We start from the raw sequence: 9595 nt of genomic DNA, 5'->3' as shown, positions 1-9595 counted from the left end.
TTCCAGCGTCCTGTAGACATCCTGTAATTCTGCAGGACGCTGGAATTCTAGCATGTCATTTCTGTATGAAAATTGCATTCTCAGGGAGAGCAAGAGAGGTGGGGAGGGTGGGGCTTACCTTTTAGTTTAGGTAAAACTAGAAACCTCTGGAGGAAGTTTAGAACCCTTGTAGAACAGGCATCATCATTACTATCATCAGTAACACTATTGCAACTGGTCATTTCATTTATTTATTTTTTTGAGATGGAGTCTTGCTCTGTTGCCCAGGGTGGAGTGCGATGGCACGATCTCGGCTCACTGCAACCTCTGCCTCCCGGGTTCAAGCAATTCTCCTGCCTCAGCCTCCGGAGTAGCTGGGACTACAGGCATGTGCCACCATACCTGGCTAATTTTTGTAGAGATGGGGTTTCACCATGTTGGCCAGGCTAGTCTTGAACCCCTTACCTTGGGTGATCCACCTGCCTCGGCCTCCCAAAGTGCTGAGATTACAGGCATCAGCCACTGTGCCTGGCCTAAAACTAGTAATTTTATAGCAGGCTTACTGTACACTAGTAAGACACCAGACATTGCACTAAGCATTTCACATGTGTTATATCATTCTAATCTTCCAAACACTCGTATGAAGTAGGGGCTATTATCTCTATTTAACAAAGAGGAAAATGAATTTATTAACTAATGAGTGGTACTATAATTAAAATACAGAATAACTCTCATCATCTAAAACTGGACTTGCTGAGATCCAGTTAAAAATTAATTTAAACATTAATTTTTTTAATTTTAATTTTTTTGTTCTTTAAAATTAATAGAGAAGAGGTCTCACTCTGTTGCCCAGGCTGGTCTTGAACTCCTTAACTCAAGTGATCCTCTCAGACGTGGCCTCCCAAAGTGCTGGGATTACAGTCGTGAACCATCACACCTGGCCTTAATTTCTAATGATAAAATGATCTAGGCATTGAGTGTCTTGTGAACTTAATGAATTATCATGGTCACATTATATATTTAGCTTATAAAGGGTTTTTAAAAATTATGTATCTACTTCTGGTAAACCCTCTACAAAAAATACAAAAACTAGCCCGGTGTGGTGGCATGCCTGTAGTTCCAGCTACTTGGGAGGCTGAGGTAGGAGGATTGCTTGAGTTGAGGCTGCAGTGAGCCAAGATTGTGCCACTGAACTCCTGCTTGGGCAACAGAACCAGACCTTGTCTCAAAAAAATATATATATATATGTGTATCCATATTTTTTATCTACTCCCTAATTCTCTGACCTGACTGATATTGTAAATGAATCAAAAGTATCAATTTATGAACTGTTTACTTATGAGAAATTATATAAAAACCTAAACTGCTCTGCCCGGCGCAGCCTGTGCCATGTCTGTCCCTAGTCAGAGGCCTGGCTCCCTTCGCCTGTGTCCCTCCCTCCATGCAGAAGCGCCTCCAGCATGTCTGACAAACTGCCCTGCAAAGTCACTGATACGGATCTGGCTGCCTGGGGACACAAGACCCTGGACACTGCAGAGGATGAGATGCTGGACCTGATGTGCGGGTAGGAGTTATACTCGACCTCCAAACCACTGAAAGGCACCCGCATCGCTGGCCGTCTGCACACGGACTGTGGAGACCGCCGTCCTCATTGAGACCCTCATCACCCCGGCTGCTGAGGGGCAGTGGTCCAGCGGCAACCTGTTCTCCACCCAGGACCATGCGGCACTGCCATTGCCAAGGCTGGCATTCCAGTGTACGCCTGGAAGGGAGAAACAGACTAGGAGTAGCAGTAGTGCATCCAGCAGGCAGCAAACTAAAAGGACGGGCCCCTCAATGTCATTCCTCCACGCCAAGTTCCCACAGCTCCTGTTGGGCATCGAGGCATCTCCCAAGAGACCCGGACTGGGGTCCACGACTTACACAAGATGATGGCCAATAGGATCTTGAAGGTGCCTGTCATCAATGTGAACAGCTCTGTCACCAAGAGCAAGCCAGCGTCCCTCACAGATAGCATCATGCAGGCCACAGACGTGGTGACTGCCAGCAAAGTAGTAGTGATAGTGGGCTATGACCATGTGGGTAAGGACTGTGCCCAGGCCCTCAGGGGTTTTGGGGCCCACATCATTGTCACTGAGATTGACCCCATCAGTGCACTGCAGGCTGCCATGGAGGGCTATGAGGTGACAACCATGGACAAGGCCTGTCAGGAGGACATTTTTGTCGCCACCACAGGCTGTAATGACAGCATCCTCGATTGGCACTTTAAGCAGATGAAGGATGATGCCATCATGGTAACACTGGCACTTTGACATGGAGATTGATGTCAAGTGGCTCAACAAGAACGCTGTCAGGAAGATGAACGTCAAGCCCAGGTGGACTGTTCCTGGTTAAAGAACGGGTGCTGCATCATCCTGCTGGCTGAGGGCCGGCTGGTCAACCTGGGTTGTGTTACGGGCCACCCCAGCTCTTTGATGAATAACTCCCTCACCAACCAGGTGATGGCACAGATTGAGCTGTGGACTCACCCAGACAAGTACCCCATTAGGGTTCACTTTGGGCCCAAGAAGCTGGATGAAGCAGTGCTTGAAGCCCACTGGAGCAAGCTGAATGAGAAACTGACCAAGCTGACTGAGAAGCAGGCCCTGTACCTGGGCATGTCCCGTGACGGCCCCTTTGAGTCTGATCCCTACTGTTACTGAGAGCCAGGTCTGCCCTTCACTTTCCAGCTGCCGCTCTTACCTGGGCCTCACCTCTCCTGCCCAAGAGCAAATGGCACCAACTTTGTGATTGGTTTGTCAGCATCCCCTATTGGCACCCTGAAGCTGGTCACTCAGTTTTTGGACTCTGCTGCATCCCTCATACTGTTCCAAATGTGGAAGGGGGAATTCAGAGGCCCCTCCTGAAGCCCAGGTTATGATGGAGGTATAATGGAGACAGCCACAGGGAACCATGAGCTCAGTGGTCTTGGAACTGCTCACTAAGTCAGTCCTTCATTAGCCTGGAGGTCAATAGTGGGGTCACAACGCCCATGTACTTTACCATCTAGGTCTTCACCTGGCCTATGGACTTATACCAATGTGCTTGTTTATAGGCTCAATGGTTCCTAAGTCCATGACAGGTGAGAAGGAGCTATATCCGAGGGCAAGGAGGAACTGTTGAAGTTGGAATGTTATTGAAAGCCTGGCTTAGTGCTGGGGCTTCTTTTAAACTATGTAACAATAAGGTTGGTACTTTCAGTGAGTATTTTACAGAGATAAAAATAGACTGTTAAGGAACAACCAAGAGACGACAGAGAAGCAACAGCCAGAGATTGTGAGGGGCCAGAAAAAGTAAAAGCAAGCATAGATACACCACCGCTTCGTAACGGGATGGTTCTTATCACGACCCTGGGTCAAAAAGAGTAATTTGGTTTAAAATGTTTATATAATGCTTATAATGTTAAAAGAAAGCGGCGGCAGGGGGGTAGGGGGCGGCCTTAGCCTCCCAAAGTGCTGGGATTACAGGCGTGAGCCACCGCACCCGGCCATACTGGTGATAATTTTTAGAGCACAATTATTTTACAAAGTGTTTACTATTTATGAAAGGAGAAAACAATTGTTTTTGACAATTGCTTATGGTGATTTCAGGTTTTTTTCTTTTTTCATTGTTTGTTGTTGTTTTGAGACAGGGTCTTGTTCTGCTGCCCAGGCTAGAGTGCAATGGCACAATCATGGGTTACTATAGCCTTGACCTCCTGGGCTCAAGCAATCCTCCTGCCTCAGCCTACCGAGTAGCTGGGACTACAAGCTCATGCCACAAGGCCTGGCTAATTTTTTAATTTTTTTGTAGAAACGAGGTCTCCCTATGTTGCCCAGGCTGGTCTGATTTCAGTTTTATAAATTCATAGAAATATTAGTCAAGAAAGCCTAATCACTTTAGTTTTTATGCCAGAAAATCTGCATTTACACTTATTTCTGCCCCGGAATGCATTCTGCTAAAAATGGACTTTTCTAACTATCGTTGGTTATCTCAGATCTCCCACTATTATCTTTTGTGCATCTGCTCATCAAGTTGCACACATTTCCAAAAGGGATTAGCAGTCTTAACAACTTTGCCACTGTATTAGCTATACCAATAGCATTCTTTGTGTTTTTCTTATCTTTTGCTTTAGCAAATGTGTTATTGTTTCAGTATCATTTGGTATGGGTAACAATCTGGAATCTACGTCTAAAACATGTCCTTTTTTCATTTTTTTTTTTAAAGACCAAACATAAACCATTAATTATAATAAGAAAAGCCTGAAGAAATTTATTTTTATTTATTTATTTAGTTATTTATTTTTGAGACTGAATCTCACTGTCATCCAGGCAGGAGTGCAGTGGTGCATTCTCGGCTCACTGCAACTTCTGTCTCCCGGGTTCAAGCGATTCTCCTGCCTCAGCCTCCAGAGTAGCTGGGATTACAGGCGCCCGCCACCATGCCCAGCTAATTTTTGTATTTTTAGTAGTGACGGAGTTTTAACATATTGGCCAGGCTGGTCTCAAACTCCTGGCCTCAAGTGATCCGCCTGCCTTGGCCTTCCAAAGCGCTGGGATCACAGGCATGAGCCACCGCACCTGGCCCTAAAAACACATTTTTTTTTCTAATTTTGGGAAGCAACAGGTACTCTGATTATTGAAAGTAGCTTCTTTTTCACTTGAAGTCATGATCTTCCCATTCTACTCTACTTTTCTTTCCTTCCTTCATTTTTCCTCCCTCTTCCACACTTCCTTTCTTTCTTCCTTCTTTCCTTCCTTTTATCCTCTTTTCCTATTTTCTTCCTTTCTTTTTCTCTTTTTTGAAAGGAAAAAGAAGAAAAAAGAATTGCCTTAGAAGGAGGCAATCACTGAATCCTAATCTGTTAAGGGTTGTTAATAACTTCTAGTAAAACACGGGGGCCATTTAGTTGCAACATGTAGCTTCATGTGTATTTGAGACAAGGAATACTGCACATTCTGTTGACTTCAATACCAGATTCATGACTAGGTAACTATAAATTACTGAATATTCCAACCCTTGTTGGGAGACCATAGATCAACTTGTTGGACCTCAGGAGAATTGAGTAATGGCAATACTTAGTTTGAATTCTACACACGTGGTAAGATGGTATACACATGCTATTCACTGTGCAAAAAGGAGAAGTTCATAATCTTTCTTGATAGCCTCATTATAGTTAGAGGACAAAACAGGAAGTGCCATTGTTAAAGGGCAGAAACATAAAAGTTATGTTCTTAAAAACACCTTGAACCTTCCTCCCCATGATATTTTGCATGCAGGAACTTTGGGTGGGACCATATGGCTTCCTGCATTTTCTTCAATCAAAGTGGTAAAATTTGTTTTTGTTTTAAAATACAGTTTAAAGGAAAGATACTTAGCCATTTCAGAAGAGAACAACATTCAGTTCCTTTTAGATTTTTATGAGCATATGTGATCATTTGTCATACGTGGCTAAAAAATGACCAGTACTGATGAAGTGCTATTTTATTTTTAGAGATATGCCTCAGTACACTTTCCCAAAATAATAACAAAAAAAAAATCTCTGCTTCCTTCCAGGAAAGTTTTGTCCATGGCTAAATGTGGGTGCATATACTTTCATGACAAAGACTATCTTTTCATCCAAATATACTGATGATGAGAAGCTTGAGTGCTATGGTCTCTGAAACTGGCAAAGTAAAATTCCATTTCCTCTGTTCTTTGTGCACAAAAACTAATATGTCATTTTTATAATACTTGTTGGCTTGAATTAATATTTTAAATAAAGACAAAAATGTCATAAACCTGAAAAATGAAGGGAAAGTCAGGAAAGAAATAATATATTAAATAAGTATCTTGGTCTTTAAACATTTATTTCTAACCCTCTAGATTTTCTCATAGCCCATGTCTGAAGGTAAACAAATACTCTAGGATGAAACGAATCATTCAGGCTGGGCCCAAGGCCTCAGGCCTGTAATCCCAGCACTTTTGGGAGGCCAAGGCAGGAGGATCCCTTGAGCCCAGGAGTTTGAGACCAACCTGGGCAACATAGTGAGACCTCCATTCTACAAAAAAAAATAAAAATAAAAATTAGACACATGTGATGGCACATGCCTGTTGTCCAAGCTACTCAGGAGGCTGAGGTGGGAGAATTGCTTGAGCCCAGGAGCTTGAGCCCAGGAATAACCGGGTTATTCTAATGTATTGAGGGAACATTTTCAGCCAAAATGCTTAATTAGAAGTTAATTTTGAGGGATGGGCAGGGTGAAAAAAACTAATTGAATTTAAAAATTTTTGAAAACCTAAAAATATAGAAATCACTTTTGTTTTTTCTTTGAAACGGAGTCTTGCTCTGTCGCCCAGGCTGGAGTGCAGTGGCGCCATCTCGGCTCACTGCAAGCTCCACCTCCCAGGTTCACACCATTCTCCTGCCTCAGCCTCCAGAGTAGCTGGGACTGCAGGCGCCCGCCACCACGCCCAGCTAATTTTTTGTATTTTTAGTAGAGATGGGATTTCACCATGTTAGCCAGGATGGTCTCGATCTCCAGACCTCGTGATCCGCCCGCCTTGGCCTCCCAAAGTGCTGGGATTACAGGCGTGAGCCACCGTGCCTGGCCGCTAGAAAGGCCACTAGAAATCATTTTTTTATTAGTAAGCTGTCATCATACTACAAACAGCTTAATGCAGTAACAAAGTAAAAGACATAATGGACCAGGAAAAGACATAATGGACCAGGAAATTAAGATAAAACACTTCTCTACACACACCTAGATCCAGTCAAGTACTTGACTAAAGACACCTTTTTTTGTATCTTTCTTTTTTAAAAATATATAATTTTTAAATTTAAATTTAAATTTAATTTATTTTTTTTTAAGTTCCAAGGAACCCACGCAGGATGTGCAGGTTTGTTACATAGGTAAACATGTGCCATGGTGGTTTGCTGTACCTACCAACCCAGCACCTAGGTATTAAGGCGAGCATGCATTAGCTGTTTTCCCTAATGCTCTCCCCCACCTATGTATCTTTCTTTGTGGTCTTAAATACATTTGGGTTTCTTATTCCTTACATAATGATTTCTGTATACAATCTGTGGAAAACAAAACATTTTCTGACTTATCTATTGTAGATTATGGTATGACTGGCTTTAATGAAAAATAGGCATTTTGCAGAACTATTAAGCTAGTCTAAGAATAGATGATATTGTACTCAATCTCCTAATCTAGCAATCTATTCAAACCCTTTTTGGTTTTTTCCTACCATTAAAGTGTGGAAGAGGTAATGGCCTAGGATCAGAATGGAGGTCTTTCATCTTTCATGTTTTATTGTAACAGATTTACTTGAAATTACATTTTGCACCTGCAGAAACTAACAGAAGGAGCAAGAATCAGCAGAGTAGAAGGGGGAAAGGGGATAATCAGAGCATCTCAACGTTTTAGAGTTTGATGTGATCATTGGACATTTAGGTTAGCCTTTTGCCTTTTCTCTTTAGAAGATTGTGGTGCTTCTGTCCAATTTTTGTTTTACAAGATGAGTTGGAAATTTAATGGGCTTTATGTATGCAGCTGGAATTTTGAAATAGAAAACTAAAAGGGAGATGCACTGGCCTGAAGGATCAAAGTTCTATTAAAACAAACAAACAAACAAACAAAAAAACTGGGTTTGTTATAGGAAAAAGCTTTAAAAACTAATATTTAAAAAACATTTTACAGTTTACAAAGCACTTTTCTATAAAAGTATTTCATTTGAACATACAATGAGGGAGGTCCAGGGTTAAAGCATGAGTTACTGGCAGAGCTGTGACCATAAACCATGCATCTTTTTTTCTTTGTTCTTTTTTTGAGACAGGGTCTCGCTATGTTGCCCACGCTGGTTTCAAACTCCTGGGTTCAAGCAATCCTCCTGCCTTGGCCTCCTAAAGTGCTGGGATTGCAGGTGTGAGCCACCACACCCGGCCTGCATCTTGTTTCCTTGTCTAAGACTCTTTGCATTACATCTCTCCCTCTTTCCTTCCCCCTTGCTCCTTCTTTCATGAATGATTCTGATATTTACTTTATGGATGCTAAACATAAAAGACTAAAAGCTTTTTGAGGGCAAATTTGGTATCCTACTTATCTTTGCATCTCTGGTATTGAACAGATCCAAAGCTGGTGTTTGGTTAATGTTTTTGAATGGATAAATGAATGAAATAAAAATTAAAAAACAAATTAAAACAGAGAAACAATTTTTCAGATTTTAAAATAAGTGAATGAAAAGAGCAGAGCAATATTATAGTTTTTATATAACTTCGGAATGTCAAATGCTGTATTATCTGCTATGCATTTATCTACCATATCTATCTATCTATCTATCTATCTATCTATCTATCTATCTATCTATCTATCTGTAATTTATCTTGCTAGCTTCACTCCAAATAATTCATTTTATCATCATTATTATTTACAAATTCTTAGGTCAGTAAGTCATAATTATAACTTGGGAAAATGTGTCCTATTTTATTGATAGCACAGAAGTTTAGAATTTATTCTTCAGTACCATAAGGTTTATGGGAACACAACAAATAAAAATGTTCACAATTATTTGTCATGTCCGGAAGAGTACAAGACTGTGACCACTAATTCATGTCATATTTATATCAGTTTTACTTACTTATGGCTATTATATTTCCTTTGTGAATTTCACAGTTTTATGAAAGCATTAACTGATCTTTTTATATTACTTTATCTTCATGGCTTATCCACATCTAGATTTCAACTGGCCATGCTTAGATAAAGCATATTTCCATAAATATTTTTTTCTACCTTCATGTCTAGGTAGAGATCCTAGATATGTTGAGCTTTATTTCATTTCTGCAAATGTAAGTAAACTTTTGTACATGTGACTTGGAGGAAAATTAGAGGAAGAATTTATTGTTCATTTAAGACTAATAATTATTGGGTTCATATACTAGGAAGTTATACTAAGAAAAAGACTCTCAAAGAAGACACAAATTTTACAAAGCCAAACTCATAAAACATATAAAGATGATGACATATCCAGGATCAGATTTAGATTCTCTAGATCCATCCCAAAGAAGAAAATACCAAAAAAATAGCCCAAGCTGTAACTTTACCAATTTAGTTACTGCTGTCAAGAAACATTGCACAATGCCATCTAGTGACGAGTGACCAATGTATGATTAATCACCTAGAGATGACTGGATGAGGAGGGGGAAATTCCCAGGATTTTATGTGTAAGAGGGAAAGTCCTTCTGAGAGAATTAAAATGGATAGAGATTAGTTTTATTTCTCCAGGTACACTTAGTGCATGACAATTTATCACCGATCTGAAGCTTGGTAGTTTTTATTTTGAAATACTGTATTGCCACCTACCTCCAAATCTGCAGCTCTACCTCCTTCTGCAGCTGCCCTTCATTATCCCGTCCGCAGTTGAACTCAGAACTGTGTGTTCTCCAAGCTGTAGCCCCCCATCTAATGACTGGAGGTGGAGCACTTTAGAAACCAGTCTCAACAAACTAAAAAAAAAAAAAAAAAAAAAAAAAAAAAAGGACTTCAAAAAAGGGAACCAAGTTGATTCTTAAAACAATCCGTGCCACATTAAAAATAAAAACAATAAATACACTTGG

At 40.8% G+C, this 9595-nt stretch overlaps 1 pseudogene; it reads left to right on the top strand.

Moving 5' to 3' along the window:
* The first annotated feature begins 1439 nt into the window (after positions 1-1439).
* LOC112635995 lies at positions 1440-2681 on the top strand (annotated as a pseudogene).
* Positions 2682-9595: the final 6914 nt, after the last annotated feature.

This window comes from Theropithecus gelada, chromosome 12 (genome assembly GCF_003255815.1).
Source record: "Theropithecus gelada isolate Dixy chromosome 12, Tgel_1.0, whole genome shotgun sequence".
Lineage (NCBI taxonomy): Eukaryota > Metazoa > Chordata > Mammalia > Primates > Cercopithecidae > Theropithecus > Theropithecus gelada.
The sequence above is the reverse complement of the archived record's forward strand: the minus strand, read 5'-3'. Positions and strand labels throughout refer to the sequence as shown.